This window comes from Passer domesticus, chromosome 5, assembly GCF_036417665.1.
Source record: "Passer domesticus isolate bPasDom1 chromosome 5, bPasDom1.hap1, whole genome shotgun sequence".
Classification (NCBI taxonomy): domain Eukaryota; kingdom Metazoa; phylum Chordata; class Aves; order Passeriformes; family Passeridae; genus Passer; species Passer domesticus.
This window is the reverse complement of record NC_087478.1, coordinates 70,321,419-70,347,486: the sequence shown is the minus strand read 5'-3', so window position 1 is coordinate 70,347,486 and position 26,068 is coordinate 70,321,419. Positions and strand designations below refer to the sequence as shown.

The 26,068-nt window shown below is 38.3% G+C and overlaps 1 long non-coding RNA gene across 2 annotated transcripts; it reads left to right on the top strand.

The window, feature by feature from the left end:
* The first annotated feature begins 283 nt into the window (after positions 1-283).
* Positions 284-26,068, top strand: LOC135300909 (uncharacterized). Of its 2 annotated transcripts, XR_010362654.1 has the most exons (5): positions 284-406; positions 826-926; positions 3,780-3,865; positions 24,322-24,410; positions 25,338-26,068. It is a non-coding gene; the product is annotated as an uncharacterized LOC135300909 (long non-coding RNA). The 2 variants fall into 2 exon arrangements; XR_010362653.1 differs by lacking the exons at positions 24,322-24,410; positions 25,338-26,068 and adding an exon at positions 4,491-4,629.

Genomic DNA, 26,068 nt, shown 5'->3' with positions numbered 1-26,068 from the left:
ATTGTACAATCTGTTTAGCTGGGAAAGCAAAATACTGAGTAATTTCTGATAATTGCTTTGCATAAAAGGAGCAAAGAACACTACCTTTTTCAATTCTAATTGCAGTGCAGATCACCTGGTTTACTGCCTCTAGCTGAATTTCCTAATTGCCAAAATGTTTTAATTATTATGTACTTTTGAAGTGAACATAATATTATGACAGCTGTTTCCAATACAATGAGCAGCAGCTGAACTGCATAACCACTCACTGCATGGAGAAAATCCCTTCAATGATTTTGGGTCTCTCATCATTCAGCTCCATCCTTCATATCATGACTAGCTCAGGGGATTTTTTATTTTTCCTTCCTCTCTACCAAGTGCTGTTCTTCAGTTCCAGGAGGCAATTGGTGGTAGGATTTGCAGACAGGTATGGTCACCTTCGTGCAATTGACTGGCTCATTAATGCTTCTGCTTGGGCTGCTGCTGGGGGAATGCAGAGATGTGAAGAAAGCTGAGGTTTGACATACTGAAATGAAAAGACCTGCTGTTGTTACCCGGTGTGGATCTCGGTTACCTTGGAGAGCTGTGTTAAAACTCACAGGCAAATAAGGGAAAGGTGTCTCTGTAATGGGAGAGCTCATGGCTGCAGTTGTGAGCACTGCTTTAAATATTGATATTGTTCAGAGCAATAGCTGTGGGCACATCAGGTGGTTTATAGCTTAAAAAAAAATAAAAAGGAATGACCTATGTCCCCTTGTGCCAAAATCTACTACATGATGCAACTGTTTTTAAAACTCCACTCCTGCAGCTGCTGACTGTATCAATCCCTCTGTGTTTTCTTCTAAGTGCTACTAAGCGTGGCTGACATCTCCCATGATCAGAAAGGTAGAAAAATATGGGAGCTGCTGTTGTAGAGCTGTTCATGGTGTACAGGCTATGGGGATAAGGTAACAATCTTTTGATTTTTCCCTTAAATATAAACTAAAGAATTTGTTTAATCGGCAAAACTGTGTTTCTAGAAGAAATGTAGATACTGAATTAGGTGGTGAGAGAGGTCCAGCTTGATACAGGAACGGGACTGAACAGTCTGTGTGCTGGGTGTTCTTACTCTTACACATGTAAATAGAATTACTGAAACCAATCCTGACACTGACCTATCTACCATGTAGATACTTGGGGATTTGTATCATTTTTCAGAAATTATTATAGAAAGGATTGATGGTCACTTGCTTTATATCTATGAGTTAAGTCTGCATTTGCAGCACCTTTTCAAGCCTCCCTCCAGACTGCCTGATGTGGAATTGTTCCTTTTGTTTCTCTATAACCTGAGAACAGAAAGTGCAGTGCACAGAATAACACTCCAACTACCACTGTCATTGTCTGAAACATTTTATGCTTGTACTTGAACTACAAGCCCAGATTCAAAGCAGCTAATCTGGAAGATTTTTTCCCAAGAGATTTTTACCAGACAGTGTTTTACAAAGATGTCACTGAAAGGTCAGATACCACATAGTTCTCTAAATCTCTCGTTGTACTTTTTTGCTTTTACTAACTACTTGCTCTGTTCTAAGGGCTGCAAAGTCATAATGGTTTGGTTGTCAGTAAAGTAAAAAACATGTTAAACGTCATTTCTTTTTTGGTGGGAGTGCACTGTCTCCAAGCAGATGAGAGGGAAAGGGGCATACTGACTCTGTGGTTTCATCCTTCCCCTGACGCCTGGAAAAGGAAAATACCCTGGTCATTTCCACAGCAAAGGGAAGATGGCTTTCCCAAACTCCTGTGCAGCAAAGAGCTTTTTTGCTACCTGTGTCTTTTATGTTGTAAAAACAAAATCATGCTTAGAGCTCAATCTTTCCAGGAAATTGGAGCAAGCAATGAAGAAAAATACCAAATTTAAAAAAAATAGCTTTACTTTTAGAGAGTAAATTGGATTACTTCATATTTGCCCCAGGCTAAGACTGTGTGGAAAATCAGGACCTTTGCTTTGGCTGACACATGGCAATTTATTAACCCACTGTAATTCACCAGCATATGGGGATGAAAGGAAAAGGAACAGCACCCTGGGAGCACCTGCAGGTCACAGAAACTTGGGCTGAGTTGAAATTTGGTGCTACTGAGAATAAAAATTCCAGTGACCTATCTCCAACCTCCTGGATATTGAAAATCAAAAACCTGTGGGCCAAGATGGACTTAATGCCCCACGTTCACACTTTCATAATGTTTATCCTATGAGAAGGTGACACCTGGTTGTGCTGGCACACTGCCTTCCCCTGGACACTGGCCACTGCCCAGCCCCAGATTTGAGTGCATACAAACTGCAAGATCTGTCTTTCACTATCAGCATCTCTGACTTTTACTGACATTCTCTAAACCCCACAAAGTACCTCTGAGAGCATTAGGGCTATGGATTTTCTCTTCAGAAGCTAGATAAGGTAAGAAATATAAATATCCTGAGCTAGACAGAAAATAACTTGTTGGCAGAGCCTGGGGTAGAAATCAAGTCTGGGAAGCCTTGCTGCCCCCCTTACTTAATTTCACTACATTTTCACATGCTGAAAAAGCTTCCCCTCAAAGGCATCGGTGGAATTTCTTCAATTGCACTATATTCATCAGCCAGCAATTTAAACAAGAAAGCTCTTGCAGAGAAAGTTATTAGGCTATTAGGGAATAGGTCAGAAAGTAAATTTTGTCACGGAATATGTTTAGGACATTTTTATTATGATTATTTCTGCAGCAGATTCTTGAAATTGCCAGACGCACTATTTCCTCCTCTAACAGATACCCAGCAGCTTGTGACCCAGATGCAGCATTGCAAGCCTTCAAAGGTAGACACTGTCTCTCAACAAGTCCATTTTACAGCTACTTGACAAATGTTTCATAATTATCCAAGCAATTCAAACAAGTTCTAAGGAGCGCAGTCTTGACTGCCATTTTTGAAATAGCATTTAGTGCTGAAGCTCTGATAAAAAAAAAAATTGTGAGCATTTGCTAAATTCCTGCTCCTTTTTCACAGGGACACAATAGTTGTTTTCTGTTAAGGGAACTCTTCCTGCAGTAATGTCTACTCTGTTTAATTTATTCTATCCTGAACACATTGTATAGAATTGTGTCCAGATGGTTCTTTGCTCTCACTGAAGAGGATTCCACAAACTCTCTGGGCAATTTGTTCCATTTTCTGTTGCCGTCTTAGAATAAGTCATTAAGTTTGAATGAATTACATGGAAAATACCTAATCAGACAGCCTGTGAACCCCAGGGGGCAGAAAACAGTGGAGATAGGACTTACAGACAGCAACAAATTGTAGGTGACTGAAGACCTGATTTTCCCACAGGTGCTCACACCCAAACTCTTTTTGGCTTCAGTTAGGGTCGTGGGTGTTCAAAGCTTCTGAAATCCATCCTCCCAAATTCACAGGCTGGGGATTGCAGCACTAGCTCAGCTCAGAATAGCTCTCAGGAGGTCTGACTCATGGTCTCTTGCTCTAATTGCCAGACGTTGCAGAGTTTGCAGGGAAATTACTATTGTTATTCAGGAAGGGTGTATTCAACTGTATATATAGATCCATATGCTTGCCTAGTGTAAATTGCAGTGATTCCATTGACTTCCAACAGCTGAGAATCTTATCTTTACATTTTAGTAACAATAAAATTCTGACTACCTGAAAGAAACTAGGCTTGCTGGTTATTGGTTTATGATTCCCTCTCCCATCATTGCTAACTGTCCAGTCCCAGCAAGTATGTATAAATAGACTTACCATCATGCTTTCTAATTAATACCTGCCTTTTGAAATTAATTCACAGGTGTGATCCCAATCCTTTCTTGATGCTTTCAGCTGGTAATTATCACTGGAAAGTAATGAGTGTATGAGCAAGGGTGATTAGAAAAGGTATGTAATTTTTTCTTCTTCTTTTTTTTATGCTTTGTATATAGATACACTGTTTAAAATACAAAGAGGAACCTCCAATGGGGAGAGCATTCAAGCTTATTATGAGCACATACATGTTCCTACAGTGAATAGTTCTTAAATCATGTGAGTAGCTGCTTGCTGTAAATGATGTCCCAGTTACAGATGTGAGGGCTGATGCAGTGAAGGGCATTCTGTAGGTGGAAGCCCACAAATCATGAACCTTTGTTTATATTTCCCATTGTACTAAAAGAACACATACAGCTATCAATTATTTATACTAATATGGTGACTTTTCCTTTTTTCTTGGATGCTTTTTGGTGTGGTTCCTATTTCAAAGTAATATCCAGTTGCATACTTTCTTTTGAGAGAAAAAAATTGGTTATTTTGTGCAACATGAAAGCCAATGCTTGCTAATGACACAGTGCAGTTCACTGGTGCATGCAGTACTTGGTTTCTGTTCAAGTTAGTCCTGGAAACTTGGAGTAAAAGAGAAAATTTAACAGCTCTCTGTAGCAAATGCAGGCATAGGAAACTGCTCTGCAAGCAAATTCTGATTAACAAATTACTGCCACTTCTTCCCTCTTCCTCACATGGGCATCTTCAGCACAGATTGAGTGGAGGGCAGACAAAGCAGCTGCAGAAGAAAAAAATCCCACTCATTCCAAAGAGGCCAAATGTTGAAGTGAGGCCACTTTCATTCTAAGTGAAAATATGGCTCAGCTAGAAAGGAACCAGCATTTTTTCCACAGGGTATGGTTTTATTGCTGTTGACTTTCCTTTTTTTTTTTAATCCTCCTCTATTATACAACAAAAGGCAAGATATACTTTGTACTGACATTTGCTCTGAGAACTGCTCTTACAGATTGTTGTAGTTACAGCAAATTCAAAGCTGGAGTGCAATGTCTGCTTCTTTATTGCAGATAGGACTGACTTGGAAAAAAAATAAAGAACAGGCAGACTTCTATGTCATAACAAACCAAATCTGAATCTGATTTTGATGACAGCTAAAACACGTGAGATTTGAATCTTGTTAAAACTCACCAAAAATAAAGTCCTCACAATTAATTTTTACTAACAAAAAACATTCGTGTCTGTCTGTGTTAAGACAAATTCTTCTTTGAACTTTTGTTACTGGTTGTTTTTCCTCATGTTAGTGATTCCTAATGAAGGAATGCAAGGACTTTTAAATCCCTCTGGAAAGACAATAAATCAAAAAGTTAGTTTAAGCAAAATTTCATAACCATCTTGTATTTTGCAAACCTTTCACCAAGTTTTGCGTATTCACAAGGTTTGGGCAAACAGCCTCATGTGTTCCAGCATTAATCAGAACAATTCAGGCTATAACCACTTCTGAAGCAAAGATCAGTGCCTGAGTAGGATCTCTGGGCTCCAGCTACCACTCTGGAAAGCAAGTTTCACACAGGTTTTGGCAGTCTGTGACCCATGTGGATGTGTTTCCAACAGCATTGCCATGTCCAGCATGGCATGACAGGCCTGTGTCTGGCCACCAGAATCGCTCTCAAGGTGTCTAGACAAGAACTGTCACTAAAATCCCCGCCAGGGAAGGGGTTGGCATGTTTCAATTTTTCCTCTTCATCCTGATTGATCAATACGTTCTGATGCTTTTATGATATCTGGTCTTGACCTACAGAATTTTCACATCATTCCTGATCTCAGGGAGTTTTCTGTGAAAGGTCTCTCTGGATTTATTTTTTGACTTGTCCAAGCCTTTGCCAATTACTTCTATGCCTTGATCCTGCAAGACAAAACTCTGCTTCCAGGTGTAGTTAGTTTTTGCTTTGATTCGTTTGGAATATATATTAGGAGAAAAAAATCAAAATTTGGAGTTCAATCCTTAAGCACTGGGCTGAATGCCCAAGCTCAGTAAATTTTTTCTTCTCTCTTTACTCATGATACAGTCTGCGTTCAGCCTAGCACCACCTAATAAGCAGTCTTTAGTCCCTCATATAACTCCTGAAAGCTCTCACTTTAATCAAGGCATTGAGAAAGCGGTGGTCTGAGAGCAGAATAATATCTGGGCTTTCCTAAATTTCTCTCCAGTGGTGACATTGGCTCTCTCTGTGACCTTGGAGAAGTCATTTGCTTCTAAGTGCCCTTGGATTCAAAAGGATTCAGGTCATAAGAAACAAGGCTGATGGCCCACATGTCTGTCATGAGTGAGTGGTGAGGAGAAAATGAGCCATAACTTAATATGACAAGGTACAGGGTTTTGTTTAAAGGAGCAGGAAGAGGGGCCTTTCCGTCAGGTAGGGATTTCAGGCAGAGTCCAGAGTGCAGGCAAGCTTGAAAGTTCGTGCGGAACTGTACTTGCAGAGCAATTACCAAGTAAGTGTCTGCAGAAATCTCTCCTGGACCTGATATTTATCCCTGTCTTTCTTCACATGCAGAATGATGGCATAGAGTGTGTGAACTGGAGGAGAACAACAAATTAGGGAGATCTGTGAGCACAGAGGGAAAATGTTTTTGCCTAATTGGAGAAAAAATGTGTTTCATGAGAGACAAATACAACCACCTGCGCTTAGAAGTAATTGTCTGCCAAAACACAGAGTGAGGAATGAGTGATTGGAAAATTATATTTAATTAACCTGGGATATGTAGGACTCAACCCTAGTGCCAGTTAACAGTCTTGCAAAAAGGGCAAGTACTGAAAGAAGACATGTAAAAAGAAATAGATATTACAGGCCACCTGAGATATTCCTTCTTTGGGTGCTTGTAAGGCATCAGTTGATTCACTGTATTCATTTTCAGGTACAAAACATGGAAAAGTAGGTGTGGGAATGCTCAGAGTCTGAATAGCATTGCTATTCTAATTGATTGAAGTGACAAAGTGTAATGGACAAAATCTTAAAGAATTTAAGTTTCATCTCCTCGTAGCTAACTTGGATGCTTTCAACAATTAGCAGGTCTTGGAAGGAGGACTGAGAATCCTCTGAATCTGCCTGCTCTGCATAATATGCTACTTGGGCTTTTCCAAAATATATAATTGATAAAGTTGGGGAGAAGGGAAAATTCCACTTAAGGAACATTCATAGTCTTGTTTCAGCAGAGGCTCAATTGCCCTTCAAGAGGAAAAAAGGGGAGTGTTAATTTAATTTTTTTAACTTTTTTTTGATACGTATATTACTTTTCAGATCTATAGTTAATTGGTTTAAATGTGATTTTGGTCTCTGGCACCACAGAAGCTCTGTGTTTATTGTCACTCTTTGGTTCCAAGAGCAAGTTTGAAAGGGAATGAACAAATAAAGACAAATAAATAAATCTAGCTGTCAGTCACACAATCCATCTTTAGTCAAGATTGACTCTTTTATTTCTTTCTGACACTACAACTGTCATTCTTCATCATGCTTCTTATTTTATTTCTTAATTGCCCTCAAAGGTACCGAGTGTTTTTCAAGAAATCCTTTTCTTTAGCCGTCTTATCATGTACAGGTATCTTGACCTCTGGGTGATGCATGGCAAATAAAATTAGGATGTAACCTCAGGAAAACCTTATCATAAAGTTATGAGAACCATGCAGTACTAGAAGGTGTCTAGCAGAATGGAAAAGACACCTTCTCTGACAAAAAAAAAAAAAAAAAGAAAAAAGGCAAGATGGTTTTAGAAGGAAAGTGGAGAGAAAGAGAAATCTATGAGAAGGGGTAATAGCAGCACTTATTTTACCTTTGCTGGTAGCATAAAGCTTATACTTTCATTGATGACCAAACCCCCTAATCCTTACAGGGTCCCTGGGGGACTTTTGTGTACAAAACCCAACTTGAATGAGGCAGAGAAACAGTGACCACTGGTAAGACCCCTTATGTGAAGCAATAGGAAAGTGCTGGTAAATCTGGTCTTGCCAACTGCTAGAGACCCTGTGTGTCAGCAGCCAGCTCTGTTTGGTGAGGTTGCAGATCTAAACAACAGTGCAAAAGGACAGAAATTTTTGCCGCACTATATGAGTAAAAATTTGAGGCTATTTAGATGTTTAATTACCTCAGAGAAATTGCTGCAAATCCCTATTATGCTGCTTCTGGGACAAAGCTCTGGAAACTGAGAAACTTTGCAATTTCTCCTGGAACCCCTGAACTGTGTATTTAAGAAGCTTGCTCTAGACCTTGTTCAAAGTGGAATGTGGCACAATATCTTGATTCTCTGAGAGAGTATGCAGGGATACAGTACAAATGCATTTTCAGCTCTCCTGGTCAAATCAGAACCCCTTCTTTTCCCATTACTGGGGTTATAAATTTTATGCAGTAAATTGGAATAACTGAACACATATTATTAAAAGTATTGGTCGGGCTGTGATAAAGTTGATACTGGAATTGGTGGATGAAAGATGAATCAGCATGTTGTGTCGAATATTGAGGAAGAGCTTAAGACTGTTAGCTCCCAAACAGTGAAGCTCTTCTGAGCTGTCACTAACAACAATTTGAGAACAAAAGGTTTTAATCTACAATTCTTTTTGAACTTAAAATTTACAAAGTGCAAGTACTGCTGTTAGTGCTAATGGAGATGAAAGCAGAATAGCACTAGGTCAGTACACTGTGTGATTTGTGGTGCTCCCACTTTTGCTCTTGGCTGAAACCATCCCAGATGAGATGAAAGGGCCCATGCCTGGTGCTGACAGTGCAGGGCAGTGCTGGGGGTGGTAGGCGTAGCTGCTGCACTGTAAGAAGGCAAGCTGTTCAGAGGACATATTAAATTAAGGATCTGTTTGGTTGCCTATATAGAAATTAAAGATTCCAAGACAAGTTTTTAAAAGAGTGGAAGATAAACCAAGCAATGATTTGCCAGAGCCACTGGCCTATTCAAGCATCAAACTCATTACTTTACAAAGCTTGTGGGAGTACTTGCACAGTGCATGAAGTGCACTGATCCATCTTTTATTTTATTTTTTTTATTACCTGGGACCATGTAGGTTACACGGTCTCTCAACTCCGTCACAATACTTAGCTTAATTCTGAGCAGACTGAAACCCAATGCTAAGCCAAATCAAAATATCTCATGAGCACAAAGGAGTTTTGAGGTGAAACCAAGAGTTTTGCAGACATACTGGTGTCATTTGTCTTTCTGAGTTTGTGATTTGAGAGCAGTGATATCCTCCACAATCACAGCTGCACTCTCCAGCCTGTCCTGTCCCCCACACTCCCTCATAGCTGAAGTGTTGGCAGGTATTTGAGAGCCACTTACAACATGTTTCAACTGCAGGTGCTGAGTACAAGCCAGGTGGCTTAATTTTCTATTGATTTTATTTCAGGGCACAGGTCCAAAAGATGTTAAAATCTCAAAATTGAAATAAGATGATCTTGACCCTCCTTTATGAGAAAATAAATTGTTGATTTCAGTATTTGTGACAGCACACTTGCATTCTGTGGTGCGGGCATCAAGGCATAAAGACAAGAGGGAGTTATCTCAGGGCTAAGTTCAAAAGACAGGCTTGTTTGGGAGAACAAATGGCAAAGGAGATTGTGAAGGATCCTGAACCCTGAGCCTCCTAAAATCCATTGGTTTTATGGGTCACTTTTAAGTAAGAATCTAAGGCATATTTAGAATGTCAAAGGTTTTATTGTCTATTTCCTAAATAATGGAGATAGCTTTTGAACAGCTTTGAGGCAATTTTTAATTTTACTATGCACTCCTTGAATTTTGACCTGCCTAGCAATATGTAACATTCTTAATTACAGAACATTAAAGCACTTGGTACTTTTCATAATAGAAAAGCATAGAAGTTGAAAGAAAATATCCATAAAAGTTAATTAAATCAAGAAAGGTATTAATATGAGAATACTTAATGAATAAAGTCATCAGTATCAGGGAAGTAGGATACCCACTATGTGGAAATAAAACTCTTTAGAAGACATAAAATACATAAGAAATGAGAAGAGTTCTCTTCTAACATTGGAGATATAACTATTATACTCTGCTGTAGGTCAGATCTTTTGGAACATAAATCACAAAAACTTCTTTGGCTGTAACTGAACTATAATTATTTACTGCAACTGACAATGTGTTCCTAATACTTTTTTCAATGAGCTAAGTATAGCTTATGAAACAGAATGAAATGATAGGTTGCATCTAGGTATAGATTTAGGAGTTTGAAAGTTTCTTGTCTGAAAGATGCAGCCAAAGTATCCCTAGAAATAACTGTTTCTCCTCAGGATTGTCTAAATTGTTCCCATTGCATAAGAAATGACATGGAACTGTTTAAATATTGGACTGGCCCAGAAAGAAAAGTTTGGCTTTTTTAGTAGTAATCCTAATCACTGACTTCATTAGAAGTAGATGGGATTTACACTGCTGGATGGGAAACTAGAATGTCTGGCAGCATTCAAGGAAATAAAGAGTAAAAGAAAACAATGCACTTTACCCAAAACCCAAAATGTGTGGCAGAGATACAAAAGCACTGTTAATACTGTAGCTCCATGTATAGCCTTACTGGAGTGGATGAAAGGTTGTGGCAGAAGTGACTGTAGATTTGTAAGCTAAGAAGAGAAATTTCAGGGGAGTCTCTTCTTCAAATACCTTCTGGGCCCGAAGAAGTTGGACAAAGCCTGGGTCCCACTGCACTCTGTGTGAGAAGAACACCTGCAGAGTAACTGCAGGGAGGCAGTTGCTGTTGTACTCATTAGAATTGCTCACGTTGAAGCACACTCATAGAAATAATAAGATTTCTTGATGTGTGTTTATTTCCCACTGGTACACTGTGTTGCATTATGATAGCTTTGCAGTCACAGTGTGCTTGTTCTGGTTGAAGAAACACATTCATTACAAGCTCCTCTTTTCAGATGCTTATAAATTTCTGGAAAAGACTAATTCTTTGGCCTGACATTTCCTTTGTTTCTGTCAAACAAAAGGTGCTGGTACTGCTCCTGTATTTATTAAGTATTTGTTGCTTTGGGATTAACAAACAAATAAAACACATCCAGTTGGTTATCACCTATTCAAATAATATTTTTATCCATAGATAAACTGTACTGAATTTTGACATATTCTGTCTTAAGTGGACATAATCAGGATAAACTGGCTTGTGGAAATCTCTAGAAAATTGAAACAAAGCATGTAGTGATCAGAAAACACATGCTAAATGTTGTGTAAACTTGATTCTGGATTCAGCCAGTTTCAGTCTTTCTTTCAAGTCATAAGCGTGACATTTCCATTTTTACAGAGAACAAATTTTGTTGACTTAAATGAATTGAGAATTTATCTTATAATCCCTACTAGATGGTTTTCCTTAAAAACCAAAGCAGGTTTTTGAGGCTGAGTATGGCTTTCAAAGTTTGGCTCTATTGGCTATTCATCTGTCTTCACTTGCTAAATCCCACTTTCCAATATGAGCTTTGCGTGTCTGCCACCACTGACATGTCTGCAGCATCACTCTCTGAAGCACAACAGCAGCTGTTTAAGAGGTGTCATTTAGCCTGTCCTAATATTAACCACTCTTGACCTTCTGCACACAGCCCTCCTTCCTCTCCAGGCCTGCTAGGGTGTTTAGATGAAAGCGTGATTATCCGAGCTTTCACTCCAATCCACCTTTTCATGCTTCACAGCCCTGCCTTGTACAGCACACCACAGTCTGCACTCTATGTGTGTGCCTGCCTCAGCCTGAGCTGGGCATTCAGCAGCTAAAGGGAAGAAGAAAAAAGCCTGGCAGATTTATTTGGTTTACAGTATCAATTCAAGGCTAATCTGCCAATTTCTCCATGCTGCTGCTATGAACTGAGCAATGTTTATTAAAGCTGGTGGAATTAAATAGATTTAAGCAGAACAGGCCAAATTGAACAAAACCTGCACCCAATTTTAAAAGTTTCTGGTTTTAACCCCAGACAAGCCAGGGTGTGTATGGTTCAGGTTACCCCATCCATGAAATTTTAAACAGCAAATTTAAATGCGTTGTACATTGTATTTGCTCATGAAATCCTAGGGGGAAGATTTATATTCAAATATATACAGTCATGCCTTTATAAAGACATTAGACATTTCTCTTTTAATGTGGGTTTCTGAATTGCACTTCTATATAAATGTGCTAACTCTCTTGTTTCATTAAATGTGTTGAAGTATGAGTATTAAATTTTCTTCATGAATTCAGGGATACTCCTGGAGCTGGTATGAATTGTCATAGCTTTTCTGAAGTGAAAGAGACTATGATAATTTACAGATGCTATTCCATAAATGTGAGTAGTACCTTTCAAGACTATGTTCCCTGGGCCAGATTTACAGTCACCTTGGGAACAATTACTCTGTACTGTATATTTAGATTCTCATTGTCACATCTTTTCTGGAACAGACTCTCAGCAGTCACTCCCAGTGTAAAATCCCCAGGATGTAGCATGATGGCAGGCATGGTCCCACAGCATAGGAACAAAAGAAAAAGAAATTATGCCATCATTTAGAAAAGGCAGTGAGGGTCTGCTGTATAAGGAGAGAATCTGCACAATTACAGTAAGCAGATGTTCAACTATTGCCTGTAGTGGAATATACTCCTTGATGTGGAAGATCTGAGGGCTTAATGACATGATCAATATAATGTACAAAAGGAGGCAAAGACAAGTCAGAATAAAAAGAGAGACCAATGTGCTGTAAGAAAATATCATGGACATAATAAACTCCTCAAGGAAGGAATAAAGGGATGCCACCTCTTATTCCTTCGTGCTTTCTGAAAGCAGAGCTCTGATCCACAAACTTGGTCTGGCCACAGAAATTATAGAGACTGAATATTTATTTCAAAGAGTAACTTTGAGAAAGCTTCCCCCATTTGTACAGTCCAGGAATCTGGTTAAAGGTGTATGTATCTTTGCAATGTACATGGACATTCACCCAGAGGATTTTGTTTGACAAAGGGAGAGATTGAACATACAGAAAATATGCAAACAATATATGGCAATCTTCTGGTGTAGATAAATAACAAAATACTACCCCCCAGGGTGTGTGAATGGGAGTTATGACTTTTGAGCCTGCTCTGCTCTTCAGATGTCTAAACCTCTCTTCACACCACACAGCCCTGTGACAGCATTCTGAATTTCATTGATCAACACCTGCTCTGTGTCACAAAGTTCCATCATGAGACAGAATTGTATTAAGTAGTTGGGAGTTACTGGTCTAGAATCTCCTAGAATTAAAGTATTCCCACAGAGATGGACCAATGTTTACTGAATGGACCTTTGTTGTTTCGGGATGGCAGCTGCATCCTCTTGGTCTTTTCTGAGTTATATGGATCAAGGACTCCTCCAGTGTCCCAAATATACTTCAGATGTATTTCATTATTCCACTATGGAAAGAACCTAAAACCTCAAAGGAAGAAATCTCTTTGCCATTGTATAACAAGTTTTTAAAATGTTTAATTGTTAGAAAGCAGTTGCACCATTACCTAGAGAGGCGGGGGACAAATAAAGTGAAGATGGCATAATCAAATCTTCTCCTAATAATCAGTCTTATGTACCCTCAGGGTATAATCTATAAGTTCCATGGAGGTTTTTTTTCCTAGTACTATTAAATTTAATTTAAGTAGTTAATTGTTAATTTCTATTAAATATATTGAAGTTGCTTCACTTTGACCAAATAATGCCTGGAGTGCAACTATCCAGCTATCAAAGTTATCTTGATTATAGGGTCTTCTAGAAATAGGAAGATATGTTTAAAACCTGAGTTTTGAGGTTTTCTATCCCTGTTTTAAGTGCAGTGGAAATTAGAAGTAACTGACCTATCACTAGCTTGGTGCAATTTTAGGTGGCATATCAGGTCTCTGATCCTTGCCTCAGTTTTAGCACAGATTCCCAGAGGAGATCTGGATATTCTCACTAAACCCACAGCATCAGAGTTTCTTGTAGGTAGTGTAGAAGTGATTGCAGCTCATTGCCAACTTCTGATTCGGGTGAGTTATGTGTGTAAATCTCTTTATAGATCAAATGAGCTATATGAGCTTCACAAGGGCTAAGGTAATGTTCCTTGACTGTGGATCCCCTCAGGAACTAAAGTATAATAAAAGCCTTTCCTATTGCCACAGCAGTAACTTTTGGTGCTGAAGCAGACAAGAAATGGACTTTCTCCTCTTTCCAGATCCCGTTTGACCCTGGAGGTCTGTGATTAAAAATCCAGCCTAAAATTGGGAAAAATAATATCTGGTAGACTCTGTAAATCTGTTTTAGATAGATCATTGTCAAACAATGCTCACCCCTTCTTTCCCCTAAAGACAATGCTAGATATGTGTCTGTGCTTGAAAGGAAAATGGTGTGGGTTTCACTGTTAAGGAAAACAACCCATAACTTTTCCAACAACCCATAACTTTTACAACTACCCTATTTTTGAAGTGATACTGAATAGATCTTCCACATCTGTGACAATCATGGCAAGTGAGGGAGGGACTGACAGCACCAGGCAGTGATTTTCTGTAATGGAGGTAAGCTGGATGCTTACAGTTCCAAAATGATTATGTTATACATCCTTTCTACATAAACCCCATTTACATAACTGAATCATGAAGCATCTTTGTGCTAAAGAAAGCTAATGTAAAAGACCACCAGAGCTTAGCTTCTGCCTAGCTAGCTTGCATTTTCTTTCTCTCTCTGCTTTGAACATCTGGAATTGGCTGTGGACAAGAGTTACATTTCCTAAAGTGCTCTTCAGAGGAACAGTACTGGGAATCCTACTCCTTGTTCCCTTACTTTCCTATTTTTGCCTGTCAGTGATTTTTTTCCTCACCATAAGCTCCTTTTCCACCCTTGGTTTCTCAAAGCATCCCTTGAACAAAAAAAAAGCCTTCCTATTCTTCCACTTGCTACACAAGCAAATATCTTGCTTGGTTAATCATTTATCTACAGACTTCCTGTCACAACACCTCTTTGGTTATTTATCCCCTCATTGCACTTTTATGAGATTTTATGTATCTTTCCAAGCATGAAATAAGTACATGCATTTCCAGGAAATATATTTAACAGACCAGTGGGACAGATATTCTCACTGGGGTTAACAGCTCTATTCCCTATTTGACTCACTCTTTGAATGGTACAGGAGACAGCTGGTTTTGCTCGCAACATTTGGATGTTCTCTTCTGGCTGTTAATTTTTAACAACAGTAATATATGAATTTTTAGTTTACTGTAAATATTCTGATAATAATAATTTTTACTTAAAATCCTAATCCCCTTGAATATATGACTCCACACTTTTGTGTTAATAGAAAAGTACTTGAAGCTGTATAAGAATAAGTACTTTTTAGAAGTGTTTTTGTGATAAATGTGTCACACGCTCCCCTCTTTACCATATAAGAAGATACATTTGGGAATTTTCCTTCAAAATACATTCAAAACTTGTAAAGATGCTTTTAAATATACTCCATGTTAGGGTTTTTCAAATAAATTGCTCAAAAAGCCAAACAAAAAACCACAAATATGACAGAATGCATCATTGATATCTTCTCCAGTACAAGAAAAATAATGATAGAGCTTTCAAATTAATATACTAATTGGAATTTTGTCTGCTGCAAATTTCAAATTATCTTTCTGGAAAACCGGTATCTATTCTTCAAATAGCAAAACCAGTAGGAAAGAGGTTTTCCATTAGAGAAATATTTAACACTTAGTCTGAGACAAATTATTACCTCCCATGAAGAGATGTATACTTATGCTCTGGATGTCAAAAGAAATTACTGAATTACTGAAGAACTGTCTTGACACATCCATATTTAGAGCATGTACTCAGTCATAAGGGTGATCTGTGTTGGCTTAGCCTAAGTTGCTTGTAATTTATAAGACAGTGACAGTCAAATGCTGTTTGAAAACGTAGTAACTTGTGTCCCTCACAAGTAGAAAGCTGTGGTTTGACAATCTTTTTTCCCCTTGGAAGAATGGGATTCAACTCACTACCTGCTTGAATTCTGGTGTTGTACTGTGGACAGTTAAATTTCCATGGCATAAACAGATGAATGTCAAGACTTTTCTATCAAGAAAGCTGATGTCCTTATGTTAAGCTGTTAGGTTACTTAACCAAATATCCACTCAATCATCAAAGTCCATAATCCTGCAGTGCATCTTTCTTTCAATATTTAAACATCTTTTTTTTTCAACATTTTTAAACATATACTAATTTTTCTGCATTAACTTAATCCCTACTGCTTTCAATAGGACAAAAGCATGTGACCAGATGCTTTCCTGAATGAGAGTTTTATCTCAGCTGACTTTGTCATCATAAATGGTTTTTTCTAACATAAGAAAAAAAAAATCTCCTTTTGGAGGTTTTCTTGGTCCTTTCTTGTCCTGGCTGTTGTTACTTGAGAGAAGAGACTGACCCCCACCTCACTAAACCTTCCTCTCAGGTGGTTGTAGAGAGTGATAAGGTGTCCCCTGGGTGTCCTTTTCTCCAGGCTAAACACCCCCAGATCCCTCAGCCTCTCCTCACAGGTTAATTTGTTCTCCAGGCCCTTCACCAGCTCCATTGCCATTCTCCAGACATGCTCCAGCGCCTCAAGCTCTTGTAGTTAGGGCCCCAAAGCTTAAGACACTTGTGCATGGCCTCACCAATGCCAAGAACAGAGGAATTACCACTTGCCTAGTCCTGCTTGGAACCTGGGGATTTATCCCAACCAAGACTCACTTAATGTTTTTTGGCTTTCAATGAGCCTTAGTGATGCTTAGCAGACCATTAAATCATGTAGCCAGAAACCCACAGAGCTTTGCCATTTCAAACCTCTTGGTTATCCAGCTCATGATAGCAATACTGCTTTAAAAATGCATGGATTTAAGTTCACAGCTTCTTTATTTTCTCATTCACAAGTCTTTCTTTGGCCTCTGCCAGGCACTTGGGTGGGACCTCTAAGTTTCTGCATGGGCACACCAACTTTGCCTGGGGCACTACACAACCCAGAAGGAAAAAGATACACATCACAGTGTGCTCTCCCTAATGACTGGAATCTTTCCCAGGGCTTGCTGATGGGCAGAAAGCATGCTGAACCAGGGCTGCCTGGGCTGTGCTAGCAAGGCTGGTGTTAATTATTGTGCAAGTGTTTATAGATTCCCTGTGCTGCTGGCTCCCCGTGGCACTGCAAGGCATCTCCAAATATAGATAAATTGATTCCAACCTTAAACCACAACATAGAGATTGCTGTGAGCTTTGCATAAAAAGCACCAAATTGTTATTTTTTTTTTACTTATCTTCTCTTTATTCCTTAATTCTGTTCAGTCTCCCCTTCGTTTCAGTGTTCTTAACACGTTGCTCTGTATAATTCACTTCTGGGGCCTCCTGGTTATTAATTTTTTGGTTAATTTAATATGATAGTTTGAATTTAATTTTCTGAGAAGCTATTACCTATGCTTGTCTCCATGGTAAAGACCAGAAAAGTTCAAGTTTAAAATGGGTTTGAATGTAGCACTACTGAATTTTTTTGGATAAACTTGGACTCTGTTCTAAAACTTTTACACACTGCTAGTGCAACATGTAACTGACTTTTTTTTTTCTTTTAATCCTATTTTTTACATGCATACATAAATATGCCTACTCATTTATAAATGTACACTCACAGCTTTGTAGTCTTTTCACAATGATAGAATCAATTCTCTTGGTATTCCCAGCTCAGATCAAAACCAGAAATGCCAGGCAGCTTCAAGCAGATTGGTGAGATTTCAGATCAGGCTTTATAGGCCAGATTGATATATTTGGAATATTCATTTAATTATACAGAAAGCACTGCCTTTCATTGAAGCTATAGAGAGTCCCAAAAGTTTCCAATGGGCTGTAGTTCAAGACTTTACAACAGAGTAGGAAGGTGTACGTAAAGTGCAATTTCTGTTCTAAACATATGATGCTTTAACGTCAGCTGATGATTCTGTCCTGGTATATCTATTTCATGGAGAGATTTCAGTAGAAGCATACTCCAGAACCAAAAAAAAAAGTGATGAAGATGAGGCATTTTTGAAAGACAGAAAAATTGAGTGAGAGGTACATTCTGCATATTTCTGCAAGAGGGAAGGGAGAAGGAAAGAACTTGCCCAAAGGTCAGAAATACCAACACTTGTCTGAAGTCTGACTCTAAAAGCTTTAGCACCCAGAGAGTGCTAAGTCCTCACCTGCATGACATTGACTTCAAATAGAATTAAATATTGCAGTAATTACTTCTCCAAGTTCACCACAATGTAGCACCTCTGAGGCAACTCAGTCCTCCCTGATGATGTGGTCCAGCCTCCTGGTTTGGATCTTTCCAAAAGTGTACATTTTTCACTGTGCGGCACTTAGGTTATAGCTCAGTGAAAAAAAGAAATGTCAAAGATAAAATGATTCTGTTAAATAAAAACCCATGAAAAGTTATTTCAGAATGAGAGGTCAGGTGACACATCACAAAGAGGCTACAAAGCACAAACAAAACTTGTCTAAACATAGACAACCCCACAAGACTAAAATAACTGACTTTGGTTCTCTCCTGTATAATACACAGGGCTGTCTAAATGACAAATGGTTAACAAAGTTACTGCAGTCCCTATCCTCCATCAGAGATAATGAATCACAACAGGGAATTAGAAGTAAGACCTATAAAACCATGGCATTCACTTTCCTAATACAAGAGGATACTTTTGTTTGTCTGTGTCTTTTTATTTGGTTTGGTTTTTAACATTTGATGATACCCAACAAAGCACTGAGTTCATGTACAATTCAGTGGTTGGTTTATTTTTCCTGTTTATATGTATATCTATTTTTGGCTGCAATTTTTACCCTCTGGAGCTATTTCTATTTGCTCTTATGGATGTAAATGGCAAATGCTGTGCATGACAAAACCTCCTAAAATTGACTGCCCACAGTCAGTGTAATTCTTCTAATAACTTTTCTCCCAAAATGTATGAGACAATCACACAACATATGCACAATGGTAGATTTGTAGTCATTATCTCCCAAATGTGTTTGTTAACAACTAGGTTCTGGGCAAGCAACCCAATATGCTTGAGTATAATCTGGCTCAAGAACTACCAATGAATGTCATAAAAATGTTACCCTATTTCATCTGAGAGAGGTTTCATTTCGGTTTTTCTTTTTTTTTTTTTCAATTTCATTTTCCATAATACCTTCAAGCCACCATTTTCACTTACTAGCTTATTTGGGAGCTTGCAAATGCAGAGTATGGGTAAGATCAGTGTCATTTTTCTTGCATAGCAGCGTTGCATTTCTGTAACACAGCATCGCTGTGTTTGAGCCTCCAGTAAATGAATATCACACTGTAGCTTAGTACACAGTTTTACATTATACACTGTTGTAAAGTCTGCTAGGGAATTAATTCCACAAGCAATCCTCTGATGCCTGAAAAAAGCAGGTATGCTCATATAAATACATATACAAAGGCTTAGTGAAACTAGATAGGATTAATTCTGTACAGGCAGTGAGATTAATTCCAAAGATAACAGCTTTTTTCATAGAGAGGAAGAGCTGCTTTCAGGTTTTTTGCAACAACTACATGTAAGCTGAAGGTATTACCTTAAATTTAAGATCATGAGGACAGGTTCAGAATCTGTGAATTTCCCGTCAGTTTTATCTGAGACATAGATAATAAGACATGTTTAAGGAAATTCAGATTAGTTTTGTCTTAAGATGAAAGCATTTCATACTATAAATAAGAACTTGGTGTGCCCATGTGACTTTCTTTCATAGTAATTTATGAGACTTGAAGAAATAACTCATAATAAGAATTATCAGCCATCTTTCTTTTCAAATCACCTGGGCTTTTTATAACACTGCCTGATATTGCAGGACTCTTTTGGATTTAGTATTTAGAGATAGTTCTCCCACCATAATGAGATGTGAAAACTTTTTCAAGGGATCCTTAGTTTTTTTCTTTTCAATAGTCATAATTGTCCAGATATTATCATTTCATGCACAGGGCTCTGATATAAATATTTACCTATGCATGTGTGACAAGGCAGATGGATGTGAACAATGTGCATGCAAGCACATGTGCATATTCACACACTCACCAACTCATGCACTCACTAGGAACAGGCATGCAGGTGCTTTATGGCAGATAAACACTTAAGGAATGGGCTAATTTCTGCAGGAAAAATTGAAAATACTTCCATATCTTTTGCTCTTTCAAAAAGACAGTGAGAATTAATAATGGCCTAAATTGTGAGGCATGTTATTATTGTTGTTATTATTATTGTTGTTATTATTGTTGTTATTGTTATTATTATTATTGTCATTATTGTTATTATTGTTACTATTATTATTACTTCCTGGTAAAATAGCACAGAGAATTCCAGTTTTGCAGCAATATTGAGAGCAAAATATTAGGTCACTGTTTAATAACTGACAGCTTGCCTGTCTAAGGAAGACTATAGAATAACAACAACCTGCAGATAGACTCTATTCCTTGTAAATTATTCTTATGCTGTTTTAATTTATAGTAAACCAGAGAATTGAAACTCCTCAGAATTCATTCCTCTGCAGCTGAAAATGTCAACAAGCAAGCAGGTAATTTGGGATAGAAAAACAGTGCTGAATTTGAAGTACTAGATTGCGAAAAAGCTATTTTTGAATAATCTTTAATATTGGTTTGAGTTATTTTTCCTATTTTTTCAGCAATTTTCTATCACTATACTTTGAAAACTTTTAGTACAAGGTTTGTGGGGGGCTCTGTATGACAGGCACTGTGCAAACACATAATGAGAAGGAATGCCTTCACCAAGATGCTTTCAGTCCTACTGGAATTTCTGAGAAGAGCTGGCTTCTACATCCCACAGCTATTCAGCAGCTCCTGTCATGGTTTTATTTAAACCCCTCAGGAAAACTCACCCTAGATTTTTATCTAAGAGGGATAAAGAAGGGAAGTACAACAGGTTGGGTGTTGAGCTTATGGTAACTAATTGGAAGATGCTCTTTAACTCCAAAAGGACATTTAACTGCATTTAAGTGTGATATCCACGTAGCTTAGGGAGATTTAAAGTGCTGTATCTAGAAGCAGCTCTCTCTCCTCATTTTCAGAAAATCCACCACAGCTTCATCTATTGTTGCTCTTCTTTGGAGTAGCAGAGTGGGTTTGAAGCAAACTGCCTGGTTTGAATGGACCACATCCAGAAGCTCCACTTTCAGTCCAAAAAATGCAACCCACCCCCACAGGCACAGGAGGGTCCAAAGCATTTATTTTGCCACCACACCTTTTCACCCTCTTTCCTATTACAAGTGATTGTGCCAGAGGCATTTCATAAGCAGAATATTTCCTTACAGGGACCATACTGGTTGAATCTCATGTGAATTGTTTACATTTACATGGAAAATGAAACAAGTCAAATTTCTGCTTTCTGGGAAAACATGTGAAGGAATATAAAGGGAGCAAAGCAAGACAATGTATCTTACCTAATATATTTTAGTGGTCGTATTTCCTTAAAAGATATATATTAATCTAATAGTTTAAGAGTGAGAAAAAATTGTTTATCAAACAGTTTCTTCTTTATATCTTTTTAATACTGTTGGAGAATTTTTGTGACATTTATTATAACATTAAATGAGGATAGAATTTCCTGACATTAAATAACTGTTCCTGCTATTTTATAGACAATTTTGTGCTATTTTATTTTTTTTTTTCTGTTGTGTCTTAGCTATTGTTGATTAAAATGAATAGGAATGGCTTTGTGTATTAAGAGGACAATTTGAAAAAAAATTATATCAGAGGCTATTTCATCCTCTGTATCCCAAGTGCTTTATATTCAGGAGTTACTTTATCACTGAAATGGATTGACCCAGTTGCAGAACAGTGGGGAGCCAGAGACAGGGCAAGGGATACTGAGTAGTTGTGATGTGCCTGTCAGAGAGGTCTAATCCAAACCCCCTTGGACTCTATCCTGCATTTCAAACATCTGTAAAAACACATGCATGTATAGTATTTTTCACTACACCCAGGGAATCAGAAAAGTCTGTCTCTATTTAATCCAAAGTTGTCTTTCTGAATACATTCTAGGCTAAGTTTGTAGCTAAATTCTCTTTTATTGCAGAGGTGGAGACTTCAAAGCCCAAGGGGTTTTAGTTTATTAGGAATGCCTCAAATCTATTATTCGTGCAATTTCAAACAGATAGCTAGATTTTCAACACATAATTAATTTTGGCATCCAAGGGTATTCACCACATTTAACAAACATATTTAATCTTTCTTTTATTTAAGCAGATACTCATTACAGTTATAAGTTCATGAAATTTGTAAAAGAAAATTTAAAAAAATAAATTTATACTTTGTGTCAGGAACATTTGTATGAACACCAATCACAGACGTAAAAAAAAAAAAAAGCTCTCTGGGCACACAAAAAAAGTAGCTAATGGATATTTTGTATGGTCAAGAAGAAAACAGGAACTTTCTCAATTTGAGGGGAAAAACCCAATAGTTTTCCTGTAAAACCCTACACATATCTCACTTATCTGAGAGCTAATACAAACCCCCCACTGACATTGATGGAAAACTTTAAATGCATTTGAAGGCCTTTAAATGAGGCCTTAAATCACTTCAGTGTGGGCCACTAAAAGTCTCCCATCAATCAGTTTGTGAGTGTGAGCTTGTTTATCCCTTCCTTTTGTGTTCCTGTGTGAACTATCAGCTTTAATGCTACTGAGGAAACTAATTATAGAATCATTCTTTACCCAGCAGCAGGACTGGAAACTGAGAGTGAATAGATCTGTGGCCAGAGGAAATGGACAGAGATTGCTTGGAGCTGATGGCTTCTGCAAAGAGCAAGGTGTTATGGGCTTTTCCTCACTCTGCTGCAATCCATTTGTTACAAGAGAGAGGAGAAAAGGAGAAAAGAGTTCACAGTTCAGCATAGTGAATCTCAAGCAAATGAGCTCTAAAGCAGGCCAGGTGATAAGGAAAGAGAATGCATTCCTGGTCTGGAGTCAGCCCAGGTCCAAAGTCCAGGCTGGCTTCAGTGCTGCAGTGGTCAAGGCAGCATTTCACTGCTTTTGCCCTGGTTAACCATATTTGCCATTCTCCTGAAGGAGTGAGAGAAGGTGTCTTTGTTCTTCATCACTGTCTGCAGACATTAGGTCACTTTGTGCTGTGGAGCAGGTGTTGTGCATACTTAAGAACCCATCAGGACCCATAAAATATTTAGATATGTTCTAACTTATGCCAGGCCTTATCTTCAATTTCCAAATTCACATAGTGACAAGAAGTAACTATGTGCAGACCTAATGCAAGCAGCTTTATCTGACACAACTCAAAGAGGTGGAGAGATGCAGAGTGTCATTTTACCTATATCCAATACTGCTATGTATGCCATAGCCACTTAGCAGGGTGTTGCTCTTTTGAAAACATATTGATTCCATCCCTCCTTCAAAGACACAGCAAAGAGATCATAAACCCCAAAGGTTCTGTGGGCTTTTAAAACTCTTGCAGGTGTAATCCATAGAGGAACTCTCCAGAAGAGAGAGCCTTACATCACAGGGCATTGTATCCCCAAAATGGGGAGCTGAAGGTGTTTGTTCTTGGATTTAGGCATAGCAGAGACAACAGATAAATAAGATACGGTATGGGTTTTACAAGTGTCATATTGTTTTCATTCACTTTAATCCTGCTACAAGAACTTCTTCAAATCTGTCTTTTGAAAGGCACATTCACAGGTTCTAGCAAGTTCAGAAGCATGGTGAAGGAGACTTATTTTTACAGAGAAATACAAGGAATGTACACCTTGTGCAATACAGGGTGCACACCTTGCTGGCTGGGGACACCACTTCTGAGCAGTGAAAGGCAGCTCACCTCACTGCTCTGTGTCTTGGCTTTCCCACTCTCCACACATGGACAAAAGAATCACACTTATTCCTTTTTCATGTCACTTTGAGATCTCCTGGTAAAAAATGTTTTAAAATAACTGGGTTTGCCAAGGATCTCAGTGGTCACCCCGCTGAGACACAATGCTGCTCTCTGTTATCCTTGTGCCAGTGATGTCTCTTGTAACCTATGTCCCTTAGGTGTTTTGACTTCTATAAAAGCAAGTATCTTTAACTCCAAGGAAAGCGTGTAATGACATGGGCTGTCTTGAAAGCAGAGAGTGAGTTAGGGAACTCATGGTTTATCAAACAGCAATCACTTAGCTATATAACCTTAGTCCCTGAAACTTCACTTAAGATAAAAACCCTTATGTTTTACCTGAAATGTAAGCATTTTTTTTATAGTCCAGTTGTCTTCAGGTGATAAGCACAAAAGTGAAAGACATAAGAAAACAAACCTGTGGTAGCATTATGATTATTTTTACTCCTTCCAATGGTGTTTGAATACATTGGTCAGTTTCACAATAAGTTCAGCAAGAGAGTAAAGAACTCAAAGATATGCAGTTTGAGTAGGTTTTGTGAATGAAAAAAAAATATTCAAGACTTAGCTCAAATTAGACATTAATGAATCTAGATAATGATATGGATACACCAGTCTGAAAATTGTGGAGTCATAATACAAACATGAGAAAAGCAGTATCACTTTATCATCCCTAGATCACCCCATCCCTTATTTCACCCAGGAAACAGCATCTCAGATGACTGCCAGCTGACAGACCTCATAAACATGATGGAGGTGACCTTGGGTGAGTAACTTATCTTCATTTTTAGTTTAAAAAACTGATATAATGATGATAATAATAACAATAATAATAACAATAATAATCTAATATGTACTTCACAGGGGTGTGTAGCTCAGTTAATGTTTCTGAAGTACTCTTAAAGAGATCTGATGATGGAAGCACTGTGCAAGTGCAAAGTATTATTATTTTTTATTATAGCTTATGGCTATGTAATTGATGAAATAGTCCAAACCTAATCCCACACAGATTCACTTCTGCACTATAAAGCCTGATTATCTTCATGCATAGACAGCTGATATTTGACTTGTCCTTATGACATGAACTGCATCAGTGGTCTCTTTTGTTCTATGTTCCTGTTGTTGACCTACTCTTCCATTATCTTTTTTGGCTTTAAATTAAAATTGTTTGCTCCAGTAACTAATGAATGCCAGCAAAAGCTGGTTTTGGTATTAAATCATGGGTTTAGGTGGCAGCTATCATTCTTTAATGATTTACATTACTTGCGCCCATAAAAATAATTTAAGCTTTCCTGAAATCGATGGGATGATGCCAACACAAAGCAGTGGAGAGCTCAGGCATCTTAATTTTTAGCATGGTGTCTGCATGGGAAAGGGTGGCCCCACTTTAGCTGGGGAAGAGAGGATAGAGGCAGTGGACGAGGCAAATAAGTCCCTGCAAAGTTCCCGAAACCTAAGCAATGTTGAAGAGTGAGTTAAGGGGGCAGACTATTAACAGCAGATCACAATGGAGTCCTGGTCATGTTCTCTAGGTGATTCCTTCCCATTTATTTGCTGGAGTCCAGACAGTGGCAACTAATACCTTAGAACTGGTGGATCATTGTTCCTGGCATCCCTCTTTGCCATATCGGCAAAGAAAATTCTCCAAATCTTATCACATGACTAAGATTTTAATTTGCCAAACCACTTACAGATTTATTACAGGTTAACACTCTCACTTCCCAGAAATCCTGTGGTGGATATTACAGACAGTGCTCAGGCATTGACCCACAAACAGCCAACATCCAATTCCTTATTCTGTCCATGAACCAGAATTGCTGGATTTCACCTGTATGGGGAAGATGACAGCAATAGTAGAGCAAGTGATGCCAAAAGCTTGACAGTCCTTCATGAGCTTAAGAAAGGTTTCTGTTTGGAAGAAAACTTTGGAATTGTGAAGTGCACAAAACTAACTCTGGATTTAAACCAGCTAAGTCCAGAACTGAGCCTTGTTCTCTGTGTGAATGCACCAGCCTGCTTGGAAATAGTGTGTGAATCTCTAATTCAGAGCTCACAGATCAGTCATACAAACACCTTGTCTGAGGATATTTAAGAAGGACTTTTTCAAGAGAAAGAGGATATGGAGAAAGAAAATGACAGACTAATCAGGGCTGTGAGGAAAGCAAACTTGAATGGAGAGATTAGTAGAATCAAAGCTCTTCTTGACCTTTTTCCCAGTTTGCTTTGACACTGAAGAGCTTTCAAAGAGATTTATCTTAAGACAGTAGCAAACAAAAATCTATGAAGAAACTCCCAAGTGGCAAACTGAGTTCCTGACCTATGTCTGGTGTCTTTGCTGTCTTACACATTCCAGTTGTCTGTGTGACCCTAGTGCCATACAAGGTTTCATAGAAATTACAGAGCAGAGCATTTTAACAGGAGACA